Source organism: Pinus tabuliformis, chromosome X (genome assembly GCF_031772625.1).
Source record: "Pinus tabuliformis cultivar Carrire ecotype Pingquan chromosome X, CPIR1, whole genome shotgun sequence".
Lineage (NCBI taxonomy): Eukaryota > Viridiplantae > Streptophyta > Pinopsida > Pinales > Pinaceae > Pinus > Pinus tabuliformis.
The window spans coordinates 766,082,250-766,101,464 of NC_142308.1; positions in this window are offsets into that span (position 1 = coordinate 766,082,250).

Sequence of the window (19,215 nt, forward strand, 5' to 3'; positions counted from 1 at the left end):
GCCAATTTTTTCGAATATTCTTTAATTTCTTGAGTCATCCACCTAATCTAAAAGGTAAGGTATCCAATTTAGGTGCTCGCTTTCCAAGTTGTACACATGTCAAAAGATAAATTCTCTAGTGATGCGCTCTACATTCATGGGCTTGAATTGTTAGATAGTCCACATTTTTCGTGATGAACTTATAGTGCACCAATGTTGTTACTCAACATATATGCTTCAGTCGCATATAATACTAGGTCAAATATCCTTTATGCCAAAATTATTTATTTGGTTTCCCAAGTTAATCTACAAGGGGAATGTTGTTGATGTGTTGGACATTTTTTTTTTTTGTTGCCAACAAAATCTTAAGGTAGATGTTGTTGAGTTGTTGGCTCTACCTAACATATGATCATAATGGAGATATGCTAACTGATGCGACCTTATTACCTTTTGGAGAGGTGTTGGCTAATCTTGACGTAGGACTTCTATGGATATTGGATGTCATTCATTAGACACCCTTAGTTTAAGGCCATGGAAGATATTAGTGTTAGTGGGCGCCTACTAATACTAATGTTGACCATAGCCTTAAACTAAGGGCGTCTAATGAATGACATCCAAGAGCCATAATAGCCCTCACCAACTAACTATAATGTTGTCCATAGCCTTAAACTAAGGGTGTCTAATTAATGACATCCAAAAGTCATTGCGACATCAAATAAAAAGTCAAGTGCTCACTCTCCAAGGTGTACGCATGTCAAGAGATCAATCCTCAAGTGTTGCAATCCCAAACCTCGGTTCCAAGTGGCACACACTAGTCATCGCAAGGATCCTGGAAATGTGCCTTAGACAATAATTTAATTATTGGGGATATGACATCAAAGCCTAGAACATCATGTCTTCTCAAGTGTTTTATTGTAAAAATCCGTAGCCCCATCTACCCTTACAAAAACACAATTATAAATTGTAACACCCCTAGTCCAACCACGTATTATAAATGACATGTACATGCGAAACCTAGGTTGGTGAGCTGGAACATATTAATTAGGTTGTGAGTTGACACTTTCTTTTTGGGGCAGTGTGCCTATTTGTATGTCTGTATATGATTTGGGGCCAATATCCCCATGTATATATTCTCTTATATGCTATGAGGCTAGAAAACCTAATTTTTTAAATGTGTTTAACTTGTGCATATTAATAAAGACATAACGGTTGCAGACCAAAGTCAACGAAAAGTTGTGGGAACTGTGAAGGGTTAGCCAATTAACCAATAGGATTGGATACCCAGGATGGCAGTAGGAACTCTTGGATCTCCAGTGCTAAGAACATCTCTGTCTGGCCTGGTTGGGCACCATGGAAGTGGTTGCATAGCCCGACAGAGTACGGGTGCAGAGAATGGTGTGCACTGCTTGGGTGATGGGCGATGTGAAACTGAAGGTTGGAGGCTTCTAGGGTTTGATATTAGGGCTTGGATCATACCTAGAGATCTCGGAAATTAGCTAGAAGTCCTGAAGTCACAGGGCTCTAAGAAAGTCTATGTCCAACTGAGTAAGACGCCCTAGAGGTGGTGGCATAGCTTGAGGGTCTGCAATTCTAGAGAAGGGCTTGCACTACTTGGGTGTAGTTTGATTGGGAGCATGAGACTATAGGTTGGAGCTTTCTACGGTTTAGTTCTTTGGTTAGTTGATGGTACCACATGCGTACCCGTATTTGGTGGAGCTGCTACCTGATGGAGGCAAAATTGCATCTCGGGGTTGATCCACTGTTGATAGGAAATAAACAATGTGGTTTATTGTTGGGAGGAACATCGAAGGTCTATAGCGAGTTGGAAGCTTAATAGGTAAGTTCTATTGTATCTTAAAGAAGACTACATGCCATGTCATACAAAGTGTTTAGGGGCAGTAATGCATGCCAGTTCATGTCAAATGTGAGCTAAGAAAACAAAAGTAGTACAAGAAGTTAACTTTTAATGAAGTGAAGGTACATAGGGGAGGCTCGTATGACTGAAGACAGTTACAAAACATCCCTACAGGTGGATTTTTGTAATGTCCCTTCCTAATTTTTTTCCCAAGGTGACGAGAAACCAAACCAAAATACTCGCACCTTGGAGGCAGCTCAATTTTTGTAAGTGGGGAATCATAATATTTGATGGGACTGGCATGGGGCCCAAAGGAGAAAGAATAAATAGAAGGAAGTGAGCAGAGTTTGGGGCCTTTTCATGATTTGAGAATTCATTTTTTCTTTGGTTTTTTTGCTAAGCTACAAGTATTGTTCAGCACAAGAGCTTCCCAAGGAGTAAAGCTCATCCCTCTCTTCGGTGCACTTCGAGTGCCACCCTAGGAGAGCTTTCTTTGCCATTGGAGATAGAGAGAAGATCACCCAGCAGAGGAATATGTTGCCTTGGCTAGCAAGGACACAGTTTGCGAGCAGTAGGAACGAGTGGGAGAGATTGTGTGTCGATTGGAGCAGTAGAGCCAGGGAATTCGGATGTGAAGGTCGCTGGAGGTATTCTCATCGAGCTTCCACTTCGGAAAGGAGAAATCACAGCAGGAAGGCACCAATGTTGTTACTCAACTTATATGCTCCAATTAGATATAGTACTTGGTGAAATATCCTTTATGCCAAAATTTCTTATTTGGTTTCCCAAGTAAATATTCAAGGGGAATGTTGTTGATGTATTGCCCATTTTTTATTTTGTTGCCAAAGAAATCTTAAGGTGGATGTTGTTGATTTGTTGGCTCTGCCTAACATATGATCATAATGGAGATATGCTAATTGTTGCCACTTCATTACCTTTTGGAGAAGGGTTGGCTAAGCTTGACTTAGGGCTTCTATGGCTCTTGAATGTCATTCTTTAGACACCCTTAGTCTAAGGCTATGAAACACATTAGTGTTTGTGGGCACCCACTAACACTAATGTGGTCCATAGCGTTAAACTAAGGGAGTTTAATGAATGGCATCCAAGAGCCATAATAGCCCTTGCTAACTAACACTAATGTTGTCCATAGCCTTAAACTAAGGGTGTTTAATTAATTAAATCCAACGGTCATTGTGACATAGAAAATAAAGGCAAGTGCTCACTCTCCAAGGTGTACACATGTCAAGAGATAGATCCGCAAGTGTTGCACTCTCCAAGCATCGGTTTCAAGTGTCAAGCACTGATCATCGCTAGGATCCTGGAAATCTGTCTTAGACAAAAATTTAATTATTTGGGATACAACATCAATGCCTAGAAAATAATGTCTTCTCTAGGGTTTTATTGTAAAAATCCCTAGCCCCATCCACCCTTGCAACGACAAAATTATAAAATGTAACACCCCTAGTCGAACCCCGTCTTATAAATGCCATGTACATGCGAAGCTTAGGTTTGTGAGCCAGAACAGATTAATTAGGCTGGTGAGTTCAGACTTACTTTTTGGAGCGGTGTGCCTGTGTGTATGAGAGTATATGCTTTGGGGCCAGTATGCACATGTGTATATTCTCAGAAAAAGGTCATGCGCTTAAAAGAAAGTTGTGGGAATTGTGAAGGGTTAGCCAGTTAGCCAACATGGTTGGATACACATGATGGTAGTAGGAACTCTTGGAGCTCCAATGCTACTAAAAACTTTGTATGGCAGATTTGGGCACCCTGGAAGTGGTGGCATAGCTCGAGGGATTGTGGGTGCAGAGAAGGGTGCGCACTGCTTACCGGTAGAGCTCGGAAATTAGCTACAAGTCCTAAAGTCATAGGACTCTAAGAATGTCTCTATTTAGCTGAGTAATATGCCCTAGAGGTGGTGGGATAGCTTGAAGGTCTGTAAGTGTAGAGAAGGGAGTGCACTGCCTAGGTGCAGTTTGATGGGTGGCATGAGCATATGTGTACTGGTATTTGGCCGAGTTGTTACTCGATGGAGTCGAAGCCCTAGCTCGGGGGTGACCCACTGTTGATAGGAAATGAACAATATGCTCTATGGTTGGGAGGAAGATTGAAGGTCTGCACCCAGTTGGAAGCTTAACAGATAATTTCTACTATATCTTAAAGAAGACTACATGCCATGCCATGCAAGGTGTTTAGCAGAAGTTGTGACTGCCAGTTCATGGCCAGTTTGAGTTAAGAAAACATAATTAATAGAAGAAGTTAAATTTTAATGAAGTAGAGGTGCATTAGGGAGGCCTGTATGACTTAAGACAACTACAGAACATTGTTACGGGTAGATTTGATTAGTGTCGGGGAGTAAATCAAAATGTTTGCCAATTTTTTTAAATATTCGTTAATTTCTTGAGTCATCCTCCTAATCTACAAAAAAAAGAATCAAAGTTAGGTTTACTTTCCAAGTTGTACACATGTCAAGAGATAAATTCGCTAGTGATGCGCTCTACATTCACGGGCTTGAATTGTTAGATAGTCCACATTTTCCAAGATGAACTTGTAGTGCACCAAGGTTGTTACTCAACATATATGCTCCAATCAGATATAATACTCACTTGGTCATATATCTTTTATGCCAAAATTCTTTATTTGGTTTCCCAAGTTAATTTTCTTGGAAAATGTTGGTAATGTGTTAGCCAATTTTTATTTTTGCTGCCTAGGAAATCTTAAGGTGGATGTTATTGAGTTGCTGCCTTTGCCTAACATATGATCATAATGGATATATGCTAATTGTTTCCACCTTACTACCCTTTGGAGAAGGGTTGGCTAAGCTTGACATAGGTCTTCTATGGCTCTTGGATGTCATTCATTAGACACTCTTAGTTTAAGGCTATGGAACACATTAGTGTTAGTGGGCGCCCACTAACCACTAACACTAATGTGTTCCATAGCCTTAAACTAAGAGTGTCTAATGAATGACATCCAAGAGCCATAACAACCCTCGGAAACTAACACTAATGTTGTCCATAGCCTTAAACCAAGGGTGTCTAATTAATGACATCCAAATATTGTTGCGGCATACAAGATAAAGTCAAGTGCCCACTCTCCAAGTGTCAAGCACTGATCATCGCAAGGATCTTGGAAATGTGCCTTAGACAAAAAATTAATTACTGGGGTTATGACATCAAACCCTAGAAAATCATGTATTCTCTAGGATTTTATTTTAAAAATCACTAGCCCCATCCACCCTTGTAACAACACAATTATAAAATGTAACACCCATAGTCGAACACCATAATGTAAATTCCATGTACATAAGAAACTTATGTTGGTGAGCCAAAACATATTAATTAGGCTAGTGAGGTTAGACTTACTTTTTGGGGCGGTGTGGCTGTGTGTATGTTTATATTATGCTTCGCGTCCAGTGTGCCCATGTGTATATTCTCTTATATGCTATGAGGCTAGAAAACCTAATGTTGTAAATGTGTTTAACTTGAGCGTATTAATAAACACATAATGGTAGCAAACTGAATTTGACAAAAAGTGTATGGGGGGCCAAGACTCCATGGGAATATAAATGGATCTTATGTGATTCCATAGTCATTACAAAGAGTAGATGAATATAATCGAAGTCAATATAGTGAATTTAGAGAGTGCCAAGTGTCAGAAAAAGGTCGTTCGCTTAAATGAAACTTGTGGGAACTGTGAAGAGTTAGAGTTAGCCAGTTAGCCAACAATGTTGGATACAGGGGGTGGCAATAAGAACTCTTGGAGTGCTAGTGCAAAAACATCTCTGTCTGGATGAGTTGGGAACCCTAGAAGTGGTGGCATAGCCCGAGTGTTGAAATTTCTAAGTCTAACATGTTAGAAATCCCTACTGCATTATTTAGTTTATTTTCTCCTACTTGTTCTTTTCATTAACAAGTGATTTATAAATATAAATACCGAAAATAAACACAAATGCAGCCTTAACACATATATAGATCAACAACTAAAATAACTGAGACAAACACACAAGGGACACACTAATTTCTGGACAATCGTCCATGGAAAACCCAAATGCGGGAAAACCGGTGCAACAAATATGAGGGTTTTATTATTATGCAGTTTCTGAATACAACTAGGGTGCCAAAAATGGCTCACCCAACAGAGGATGTCCTCGGCAGTAATACCTCTCCTCGGAGACAGATATTCTGGTTACTCAATCACCAGATGAACGATACCACAATAACTACGACAGCTCTTAGCTCGACAGCGAAAGCTGCGCCAAGATTCTCTACTACTCTGCATCACTTTGCAGGGACTGGGTCACCCTTCCCAGCTCACCAGCACTCAGGTTTCCCAGCTACTAATGCCTCTGCATTAGCCTCTAGGCTCTCTGCGTCATTCCTCTGACTCTTTGCATCACCCACGCTGGCCTCCTCAGCCTCTGCATAGGTCCCAGATGTCTCTTCGTTAGCCTTCCGAGGCTTTGCGTTGTCTATCTGCTATGTATTCTTTGCCGCGTGCCAAACTTCCCCTTATTGAAATAGATCACTAGCTCGATTCTCTCAGCAAAACCCCGCTCCAAAAAATCAAACTAACTAATCAATTTGGTATATTTCCAATTGACCCTCAAGCCTCCTCTTATATGTTTCCTGTTGAGTCTTCCACAATCGAGATTAAGTACCTAATCAATGGCTAAGATTAGATTTTGCTTGATCCATGTAATTTAGAACATTCTCACCTAATTTTATATTAATACCCATTAATGTTTTTATTTTCCTAAGTTTAGACTTAGGAACCCCATTAAAAATATTAATTATTTTAATATCTCTCCAACTGGGTGGAATTTTCCCAAACCATTTCTAGGTCTTGGAGATCTTATGTGCCTTAGCCTCTCCACCAATTTTCATGGCTAGAGCACATCTGATGCTACCACAAATCAACACTCCCTCTTAGCGAGGAATGTGCTCTAGTAATGTTTCACCGTGGAAACATCAAATTGATCCTCCGCACCGCTACCTGTGTTGATGCTTCGCCTGCTGCCTCACATCATTTGCACTGCAACTTCCTGTACTGCATCCCATGACACTGCCATTGCCACTGCTACAACTGTACTGTAGCTCCCTCTCAATATGTTGCCCATGCTACCCCTAGCATTGCCACTACTAACCACTGAACTGCTACTCAGTTATGGAGAAGTAGGTAACTGACTTCTCCCATATACTAACATCCCAGTCAGTTTGGAAGCCTCTTAAATCTGAAGCTTCCTCTGCTGCTATTATGTGCTCTCTCTGCTGCTGTTTCATACACCTCTGTGCCTCTCGCATTGCTGCAACCTCCATTGCACTGCCTCAGATTTCTGCACCCAAGCACTCCGTTGCTGCTCCACTACACTTTGCTACACCCGACCCTTGTCAACCTGCTACTGTTGTTAAGGGATCCCGTAGCCGGATATGATCCAAGAGGTTGGGCACCTCGAGGATCCTGCCCCTAGTATGTAGTCCTCCTGACTACAACTCGATGTCTTCCGACCTCTTCTCTAGAGGTGCATGAGCACTCATGGCACAACCGTCATCAGTCTCGACCTCTTTCTCTGCCTTAGCTGGAGCTGCCTTAGAGTCGGAAGCCTCTCCCTTGTTTTTCTTCCTGGGACACTGGGATGCATAATGTCCCAACTCCCCACAATGGAAGCACTTCACCTTGGAGATATCCTTCTTCTTCCTCTTCCCTTGCTGTCCCGCAAATGCTAGAGCCATATCCTCCTCCTCCTCTTTCTTGATTTGACCTCCCTTGCCACTACTCCCCACCTTGGTCATCTGCCACATCTCCTCCCATCCTGGAAGAGTGGCCCTGCCCAAAATACTTTGGGCAAATGTCTCCCACTCCTCAGAGACTGCATTCTGGGTAGTCCTAACCATAAATTCTGGATCTGGTGTAGACCCTATGGAAGTGAGTTGGTCATGAATGTCTTGCAACCTGTGAAGGAATGGATCTATTTGATCTCCCTTCTACATCTGATACGACCGTAGCTGATTCTCCAATAGCATCTTCCACTGCACGGAAGTGACCTGATACAAGGTTGTCAAAGTATCCAACATCTCCTTTGCTGTGTTCTTTTCAGTAATATGTGGTATGACATGATCTTTGACCCCGTCTAGGATCATGCACTTCGCCCTCACCATTGCATCCTCATATTTCTCATTCTTAGCTGGGTCTATCGGGATAGCCATGGTTCTCAAGGAAAAGTCCTTGATGCGATGTCAATCCAGGACGGCCAAGATCTTCGCCTTCTAGATGACAAAGTTGGAAGCCTCGTCCAACCTATCATGATTCCTTAGTCCGTTCACTGCCATTTTAGCTCCTCTTATGGACTCCCTCTGAGATTTGAATTCCCTCCCGTAAATCTCCCTCTAAGTCCTAATTTCCCTCCTGGAAATCCTTTGGCCAGGTGTCGAACCACTCCACTCCAATCCTCCTTGCAACTACAAGTTAGATCTGGATTTCTTGGCTAGAAATCCATCAAGGAGGCAACTCCCTCTACCTTGGTTCTGTCTCCTTAGGTACTATTCTGCATCGACAAAAACAACACCCCAGCAGCTTCTCAATCACAATTTTCCCACAGCTCCCCAAGCATCATCAACTGAAGAAACTGAGCCTTTCACACTTTGCGCAATCCCGACAATGGTATAATTTGCACCTCCTGGCCACAGCGTCGATCCTTCATGGCTGAGAAAGATGATTGGGCACTACGTAGGTCTGATCTACCCCTCTCTCCCTCTGAACTGACCCTCCTCTTGGCTCGAAATGATGACGCAGGCCCTCTGCGTCACTTCTTCTCTGTTGCTTCTGCTCTGGAACAACGTTGTCTCTTGGGACCACTGTTACTACTACAAATACTTCAGATTATTGCTGGTGCCTTCAGTGCTCCTGTCGTCTGCACTGCTCTGATACCATGTTGAAATTTCTAAGTCTGACATGTCAGAAATCCCTACTGCATTATCTGGTTTATTTTCTCGTACTTGTTCTTCTCGTTAACAAGTTATTTATAAATACAAATATCAAAAATAAACACAAATGTAGCGTTAACACATATACAGATTGGCAACTGAAATAACTGAGACAAACACACAAGGGACACCGTTATTTTTGGACAATCGTCCCTGGAAAAACCCAATGTGGGAAAACTAGTGTAGCAGATATGAGGGTTTTATTATTATGCAGTTTCTAGATACAACTAGGGTACTAGAAATGGCTCACCCAATAGAGAATATCCTCGGCAGTAATACCTCTCCTCGAAGATAGATATTCGGCTGATCAATCACCAGATGAACGATCCCACAACAACTATGACAGCTCTTTGCTGGACAGCAAAAGCTGCTCCAAGATTTTCTACTTCTCTGCATCACTCTGCAGGAACTACGTCACCCTTCCTAGCTCGCCAATAGTTACTCTGCCCTACGAAAATCACCCAACGTTGCCTCTTGGCCCTGCGTCAGCTCTGGTATCCTCTGCGCAGCTACTAATGCCTCTGCTTCAACCTCTAGGCTCTTTGCGTTAGCCATGTGGCCCTCTGCATCACCCACGTTGGCCTCCTTAGCCTCTACGTAGCTCCCAGATGCCTCTGCGTCAGCCTTCCCAGGCTCTGCACTATCTCTCTAGCAATATATTTGCTTCTCTGCTATGTATTCTCAGCCTCGTGCCGAACTGCCCCTCGCTGCAACAGATAACTAGCTCGATTCTCTCAACAAAACCTCGCTCCAGAAAATTGAACTGATTGATCAATTTGGTGTATCTCCAACTAACTCTCAAGCCTCCTCTTATACTTTTCTTGTTGAGTCTTCAACGACCAAGATTAAGTCCCTAATTAATAGCTAAGATTAGGTTTGGCTTGATCCATGTCAAGCTAGTGATCTGTTGTACTGAGGCGAAATTCGGCACGAGGCCGAGAATACATAGTAGAGAGGCAGAGATAGTGCCAGGGAGACAGCGCAGAGCTTGGAGAGGCTGACGTAGAGGTAGTTGGGACTTACACGGAGGCTGAAGAGGCCAGCGTGGGTGACGCAGAGAGCCAGAGGGCTGATGCAGAGTGCCAAGGGGAAGTCACAGAGGCTTCAGTAGCTGCGCAGAGGCTAGCAGAGCTGAGGCTTGGCCAAGAGGCAGCGCTGGAGATTTTTTGTGGGGTAGACTGAGTGCTGGTGAGCTGAGAGGGTGACGCAATCCCTATCATAGTGACACAGAGCAAAGGATAAGCTTGGAGCATCTTTCGCTATCCAACTAAGGAGCTGTCGTAGTTACTGTGGGATCGTTCATCCGGTGACTGATCAACTGTTGATTTATGGTAGCATCAGATGTGCTCTAGCCATGAAAATTGGTAGAGAGGCTAAAGCACATGAAATCTCCAAGAACCAAAAGTGGTTTGGACGGATTGTACCCGGTTTGGGAGATATTAAAATAATTAATATTTTTAAAGAAGTTCCTAAGTCTAAACTTAGGAAAAGTAAAATATTAATGGGTATTAATATAAAACTAGGTTAGAAGGTTCCAAAAGTCATGGATCAAGCCAAATATAATCTTAACTATTGATTAGAGATTTAATCTCGGTCGTTGAAGGACCAACGAGAAAAGTATAAGAAGAGGCTTGAGGGTCAGTTGGAGAAAACACGAGAGTGATCAATCATTCATTTTGCTAGAGTGGGGTTGCTAAGAAAAGTTTAATCAGTGATCAACAATGAGGGGCAGTGAGTACGAGGTAGAGAGGCATAGACAATACTGGAAGACCAACACAGAAGTAGAGAGAGCAAGAGCAACAACCAGTCCAAGCTACGCAGAGCCCAACAGAGTCAGCGCAGAAGCCAGAGGGACTGCGTCATCCACGCAGAGGCTGCTGGAGTGACGCAGAGGGTCCCAGATGTTGTGCAGTGCCTCAGAGGGTTAACGTAGAGGGTCCTGGGGAAGAGTGTCCACAAATGCTGCCTCCCTGGAGACTGCTTGCACATCTGTTTTCTCCACTCCAATGGTTGGCCCCAAGGGTGTCTTCTCATCCTTCATCATGGGCTCAACATGAGCCACTAGTTGACTCTTCAAAAGCGACACATCTCACACACTAGGCGTGTCATCTGTCTCCTGCTCACTATGTTTAATCACTAGTCGCTCATCTGCTCCCGGGTCTCCTTCCCTCTTGGGAACAATCAGTTGCTCGTCATACTCCTCTACCACCCATGGATGTACAACTGGGCTACTGACATTAACTCCACATGACTGCTCGCTCTTCGTAGAGGTATCATTGTGTGAATCCATGGACTCGTCCAAAGAAGAGTCCTCACCCTAGAAGTTAGAAGGAATCTCCTCCTACTCTACCTCTGTTACCTCCTCAGTGTCACCCAAACATGAGTGATCAGGTCCCCAAGGTCTGTTGCAGATGAAGCAATATCCCTTCCTCCTCATCTCATTCTTGTTGCATGATCCACTAGACTTGAGCAGTACCTCCCTGGTCAATTGTCTCCTGAGTAGCCCAATGTTCTGCTCAACCAACCTTTCGTTTAGCTCATAAGTGGCAGGTAAGACCAACTGCTCTCTCCTCCAAACAAACAACAATCGAGACTACAACCCCCGACAAATGGCATCACGACCTCTCCTACATGATGACAAGATGGACTGCATGTGCGCTATGACTGTGTCAGAATGATGTTTCCTAATGCTAAAGAATCATTGGAACATCTGCAGGATAAGATCATCGCACTCAAGATCAAACATGACTTCATAAGTCCTAGTCATGGCCATGCCTCCTAAGATATCAAGCTTCTTCCCAAAGGTACAGCCTTAACTATTGTCCAAGTCTCGGAAAGTTCCTATCATCAGTTTGAAAACTCTCCTCATAACATCATCATTGTAAGGAGCTATAGGGGCGGTTAGTCTCATGATGTTACTGAGATAATATGCAATTGGGAGTCTAACCTCTTCACAAGGTTCCTCGAAGAACTTGTGTTGTATGAGAGCAAATATGACTGGTTTTAGAGCCCAAATTAATTACTCCCCTTCTAACTAGGTCACTTTGGAAAGGAGGGCATCTAGTTCATCAAGTTTGAAGAGAATCTTCCATGCGACCCTCATGTGCTTCAAATCTGATCCAAGTTTAAAGATTTTGTCTCCTATTTCCTGCTGCTTCTGTAAATCTTTTGGCGGTTCTTGCTGGAGAAGGGTGTGGATATCTTTTGAGAATGGTTTGCTATTTTGTGTGGGTTTTTGGTCTAGATTGCAGTCCACCAATGTACTGATGTGTTGATTTAAGAGGTAATTTAAGTACCCCATCATTCAAGAGCAACAAGACATCAACATACAATCAATTTGATCTCTGTTATGGCTCTGGCATCAATTTACATGGCATTAAGACATACACATCAAATCCTCATTCAGCCATACAACTACTCAGCAACATATTAAGCTCACTCATTCTCTAACAACAATCACTCTCATTCTCTAACAACAACACTGACCTTTACTATGGGTACACACGGTGTTATACTTTAAATTTACTAATGAAGGTTATTAGATATTGAGAATCTAGAAAGGATATTTGACCAAGTATTATATCCAATTGGAGCATATATGTTGAGTAACAATATTGGTGCACTATAAGTTCATCTTGGAAAATGTAGACTGTCTAACAATTCAAGCCCATGAATGTAGAGTGCATCATTAGAAAATTTATCTCTTGACATATGTACAACTTGGAAAGTGAGCGCTTAAATTGGAAACCTTGTCCTATAGATTAGGTGGATGACTTAAGAAATTAATGAATATTCGAAAAAATTGGCAACCATTTCGAGTTACTCCCCTACACTAATAAAATTTACTTGTAACGATGTTTCGTAATCTTCTTTAGTCATACGCGCCTCCCCTATGCACCTCTACTTCATTAAAAGGTAAATTATTGTACTAATCAAATATTATTTTTCAAATATAGCGTTATTTGAAATTTTGGTCTCTACATTGCTCTTTATTTAAGTCATTGCCATGGTCTGCCTCTTCATCTGGTCCTAATGATGAAACACACTCACTGGTTTGAAACGCGTCGGCCAAAAAATTTTGCTATGTGATTTCTATCGAAAGACTTTTTGTAATTCATTATGGATCACAGAAGCCTGAATTCCGAAATTACGACAAAAAAATTATGTTATGTGATTTCTACTGAAATATTTTTCATAATTAATTATGTTTTCTTAACTCATATTGGCATCTAAATGGATTGCATGAATTCTCCTAAAATCCTTGCATGGCATGGCATGTAGTCCTTTTTAAGATACAGTAGAACTTATATGTTAAGCTTCCAGCTGGCTGCAGATCTTTGATGATCCTCCCAACCATAGACCACGTTGTTCATTTCTTATCAACAGTGGGTGACCCCCGAGCTGGGGCTTTGACTCCATCTGGTAACAGCTCAGCCAAATAAGGGTACACATGTGGTACCATAAACCGACTAGAGTACCAAACCTTAGCAGGATCCAACCTATAGGCTCACGCCCCCCATCAAACTAGCTATGCCACCACCTCTAGGGCATCTTACCCGGCCGAACATAGATTTCCTCAGAGTCCTGTGAATTTAGGACTTCTAGCTAATTTCCGAGCTCTACAAGTATCCTCCAATGCCTAATATAAAAACCATAGAAGCCTCCAAATTCTAGTTTCACATCGCCCATCAGCCTATACCTAAGTAGTGCACACCCGTCTCCGCACCCATAGTCCCTCATGCTATGCTGCCATTTCAAGGTTTCCCAAATTGGCCAGACAAAGATATTCTCAGCACTGGCGTTCCAAGCGTTCCTACTGCCATCCTGGGTATCCAACCCAATCGGCTAACTGGCTAACCCTTAATAAATCCCACAACTTTCTTTTAAGTGCATGACCTTTTTCTGACACTTGGCACTCTCTAAAGTCACTTAGTTACCTATAGTTATATTCATCTGCTCTTTTTATTGACTATGGAATCATATCAACCCCATTTATATTCCCATGGAGTCTTGGCCCCCCATACTCTTTTCGTCGAATTCGCTTTGCAACTATTTTGTGTTTATTAATAGGCACAAGTTAAAGACATTTACAGCATCAAATTTTCTAGCCTCATAGCATATAATAAAATATATATCTGGGCACATTGGCCACAAAGCATATAAACACATACACATAGGCACACCGCCCCAAAAAGTAAGTCTTGTCACCAGCCTAATTAATATATTCCGGGTCACCAACATATGTCTCGCATGTACATGGCATTTACAATACCGGGTTCGACTCGGGGTGTGAGATTAATAATAGTGTCGTTGCAAGGGTCGATGAGGCTAGTGCTAGTTGGCGAGCATTGTTATGGCTCTTGGATGTCATTCATTAGACACCCTTACTTTATGACTATGGACCACATTAGTGTTAGTGGGGGCCCACTAATACATTGTGTTCTATAGCCTTAAACTAAGGGTGTCTAATGAATGACATCCTAGAGCCATAGAAGCCCTATGTCAAGCTCAGACAACCCCTCTCCAAAGGGTAGTAAGGTGGAAACAATTAGCTTATTTCTATTATGATGATATGTTAGGCAAAGCCAAAAACTCAACAACATCCACCTTAAGATTTCCTTGGGAACAAAAATAAAAATTGGCCAACACATCAACAACATTCCCCTTGAAGATTAACTTCGGAAACGATATAAGGAATTTTGGCATAAAGGATATTTGACCAGGTGAGTATTATATCTGATTGGAGAATATATGTTGAGTAACGACATTGATGCACTGTAAATTCATCTTGCACAATGTGGGTTGTCTAACAATCAAGCCCATGAATGTAGAGCGCAGCACTAGAGAATTTATCTCTTGACATGTGTACAACTTGGAAAGTGAGTGCCGAAATTGGAAACCTTATCTTGTAGATTAGGAGGATGACTTAGGAAATTAACGAATATTTGAAAAAATTGGCAAACATTTTGATTTACTCCCCTACACCATTCAAATCTACCTGTAACTACGTTTTGTAATTGTCTTCATTTAAACGAACCTCCCCAATGATCCTCTACTTCATTAAAAGTTAATTTCTTATACTAATTATGTTTTCTCAGCTCACATTAGACAACAACTTGCTTGCTTCACTTCTCCTAAACACCTTGCATGGCATGGCATGTAATCTTCTTTAAGATATAGTAGAACTTTTCTATTAAGCTTCCAATTGGCTGTAGACCTTCAATGTTCCTCCCAACCATATACCACAATGTTTATTTCCTATCAATAGTGGGTCACCCCCGCTCTGGGGCTTCGACTCAATCGGGTAAAAGCTTGGACAAATACAGGTACACATGTGGTACCATCAACCGAACAAAGTACCAAACCCTAGTAGGCTTCAACCTATAGGCCCACGCTCACCATCAACTGCACCCAAGTAGTGCACATCCTTCTCTACACTTGCAAAAAAACTCAAGCTATTTTACCACTTCCAAGGCGTCTTACTAGGCCGCACAAAGACGTTCTCAAATTCCTTTGACTTTGAGCTCTCCAGGTATGCTTGAGGCCCTAATATGAAAACTTGGAATCCTCAAACCTCCAGTTTCACATCCCCCATCAGCCTACACCCAAGCAATGTGCACCCTTCTCCGCACCTGCAGTCTCTCGGGCTATGCCACCACTTTCAGGGTTCCCAACTCTGCCAGACAAAGATATTCTTAGCACTGGCACTCCAAGAGTTCCTACTGCCATCTTTGGTATTCAAGACTGTTGGCTGACTAACCATCATAGTTCCCACAAGTTTCATTTAAGCGGATGACCTTTTCTGTCACTTGGCACTCTCTAAATTCACTATATTGACTTTGGTTATATTCATCTGCTATTTTTAATGACTATGGAATCATATCAGCCCCATTTATATTCCCATGGAGTCTTGGCCCCCCATACTCTTTTTGTCAAATTCGGTTTGCAACTGTTATGTGTTTATTAATACGCACAAGTTAAAAACATTTACAACAACACGTTTTCTAGCCTCATAGCATATAAGAGAATATACACATGGGCACACTAGCCCTGAAGCATATACAAACATACACACAGGCACACTGCCCCAAACAGTAAGTCTAACCTCACTAGCCTAATTAATATGTTATGTCTCACCAACATAAGTTTCGTATGTACATGGAATTTACAATATGGGGTTCGACTAGGGGTGTTACATTTTATAATTTAGTCGTTACAAGGGTGGATGGGGCTAGAGATTTTTACAATAAAATCCTAAAGAAGACATGATGTTCTAGGCTTTGTGTCATATCCCCAGTAATTAATTTTTTGTCTGTTGAACATTTCCACGATCCTTGCGATGATCAGTGCCTGATACTCGTAATCGATGTTTGGAGAGTGCAACACTTCAGGATTTATCTCTTGACATGTGTACACCTTGGAGAGTGAACACTTGACTTTATCTTGTATGTCGCAATGACATTTGGATGTCATTAATTAGACACCCTTAGTTTAAGGTTATGGACAACATTGGTGTTAGTTGGCAAGGGTTGTTATGGCTCTTGGATGTCATTCATTTAACACCCTTATTTTAAGGCTATGGACCACATTAGTGTTAGTGGGCGCCCACCAACACTAATGTGTTCCATAACCTTAAACTAAAGGTGTGTAACGAATGACTTCCAAGAGCCATAGAAGCCCTATGTCAAGCTTAGCCAACCCCTTTCCAAAGGGCAGTTGTTATGGCTCTTGGATGTCATTCATTTGACACCCTTTGTTTAAGGCTATGGACCACACTAATGTGTTCCATAGCCTTAAACTAAGGCTGTGTAATGAATGACATCCAAGAGCCATAGAAGCCCTATGTCAAGCTTAGCCAACCCCTATCCAAAGGATAGTAAGGTGGAAACAATTAGCATATCTCCATTATGATCATATGTTGGGCAAATCCAACAACTCAATAACATCCACCTTAAGATTTCCTTGGCAACAAAAATAAAAATTGGCCAACACATTAATAACATTCTGCATGAAAATTAACTTGGGAAACCAAATAAAGAATTTTGGCATAAAGGATATTTGACCAAGTGAGTATTATATCCAATTGGAGCATATATGTTGAGTAACAACGTTGGTGCACTATAAGGTCATCTTGGAAAATGTGGACTATCTAACAATTCAATACCATTAATGTAGAGCACATCACTAGCGAATTTATCTCTTGACATGTGTACAACTTGAAAAGTGAGCACTTCACTTCGATTTTTTTCGTGGAGATTAGGAGGATGACTCAAGAAATTAACGAATATTCGAAAAAATTGGCAAACATTTTGATTTACTCACTGACACCAATCAAATCTACCTGTAACAACGTTTTGTAGTTGTCTTAAGTCATACGGGCCTCGGCAATGCACCTTTACTTCATTAAAATTTAACTTCTACTAATTATATTTTCTTAACTCAAATTGGTCACGAACTGGCAGTCAGGACTTCCCCTAAACACCTTGCATGGCATGGCATGTAGTAGGTTCACACGCCCCATCAAACTGCACATGGAAGTTCACGCGCTTCTCTACGCTTACAGATCCTCAAGCTATGCCACCACCTCTAGGGTGTATTACTCCGTTGAACAAAGACATTCTCAGAGTCCTGTGACTTCGAGATTTATAGCTATTTTCCTAGCTCTCCAGGTATGCTCCAGGCCCCAATATCAAAACCTGGAAGCCTCCAACCTCTAGTTTCACATCCCCCATCAGCCTACACAAGCAATTCCCACCGTTCTCTGCACCCGCAGTCCATTAGGCTATGCCACCACTTCCAGGGTGCCCAAATCGGCCATACAAAGTTGTTATTAACACTGGAGCTCCAAGAGTTCCTACTGCCATCCTGGGTATCCAACCCTGTTGGCTAACTGGCTAACCCTTCATAGTTCCCACAACTTTCTTTTAAGTGCATGACCTCTTTCTAAGAATATACACATGTGCATACTAGCCCCAAAGCATATACACCTGTTGTCGCACATATTTGCACGACAACGCTCAGACTAGGGGCTGTCACTCTGATCCCCGATCTCTCCGTTTAAGCTTGTCTCCCGCGGCTAAGGGGGTAGACCCTATGAGATGATGAAAACCAACTGTGAACCAGTCGTGTTGGGAGACACGAAAGGGAACCAGCACTAAATAGATTTTATTAATTTAATGGACCAGTGCCTTATGGGTTTGATGTTTAAACGATTACTTACTAGATGTTGTAGAAATATAAACCGTGTACAGCAATCATTTATAATCAAATAACTTGAACGATGCAAGATATCCAGTAAATTCACAACGTTTTAACGATGATCTAGCAATTTTAAAACTTCGAAAGATAAAGCTTGATACACAACCACGTAAATTTGAACATTAACCAGATATCATATTCATGTAGCTAATTTTCAAAATGATCATTCATGCCAACTTACATAAGATGATAAACGTTCATTCCACATCAAAAAATTCAGCCTTAGCAAAGATAATAAAGCGTGATAAACCCCTGAGCTAATACTAAATCTGGCAAAAAATTTCCACAATATATTTTATGACAAAATGAAACTCTAATTCCAAAAAATTGAACTAAACCTAAAAGGAAACCCAAATTATTTACTTCCAACCAAGTTAAATCTAAAAAAATTAAAACCTAAACTATAAAAAAGGAAAATTTTATGTCTTTTATAATTTTATAATTTTTTATTTTTTTGTATATATATATATTTTTATTTTATTTTATTTTATTTATGATATCTAAACTAAACCATAAAATCAAAATTAAAAAAAAACTAAAACATTAAAATCTAAACGTAACTAAACTAAATGAATGTATACCATAAAATAATTAAATCAAAAATTTAAAATGATAATCCTATCATAAAATAAAAACTAGGCAAACTGATCTAATTTAACAATGAAATTAAACTAACCCTAGCATGTATATACAATGAAAATTAAAAGGAAAACGTATGCTTGACTACAATCTAGATGTAAACAAAAAAACACCAAAGTCGAAAATTCTCAAATCGTATTTACGCTTACCCAAACAACGACTGTAACAGCTCACCAAGACGTATCACCTGGGCCGAAAAAAATAATAAATCGTGATTTCTTACAGCCTCTGCAGGTGACGGCAGGATAGTGAACGTTCGCAGGTTCCAACAATGTTTTTTGGCGGACGGCGGAAGATACACGCTGGCCCGTATATGTGTTTTGATTTACAGGTTTTTGACGGCGGACAGGATGGATGTAGTAGCAGCGTGGAAGAAAAAAAAAGGGTCACGCAGGTTTGCAGATTGGATGTGTAATGTGTGCAGGTGCGATGGCAGCAAGGAGCCACATGAGATCATACGCAGGGAAAAAATAGCAATTCGTATTCAGACCCAAGAGAAAA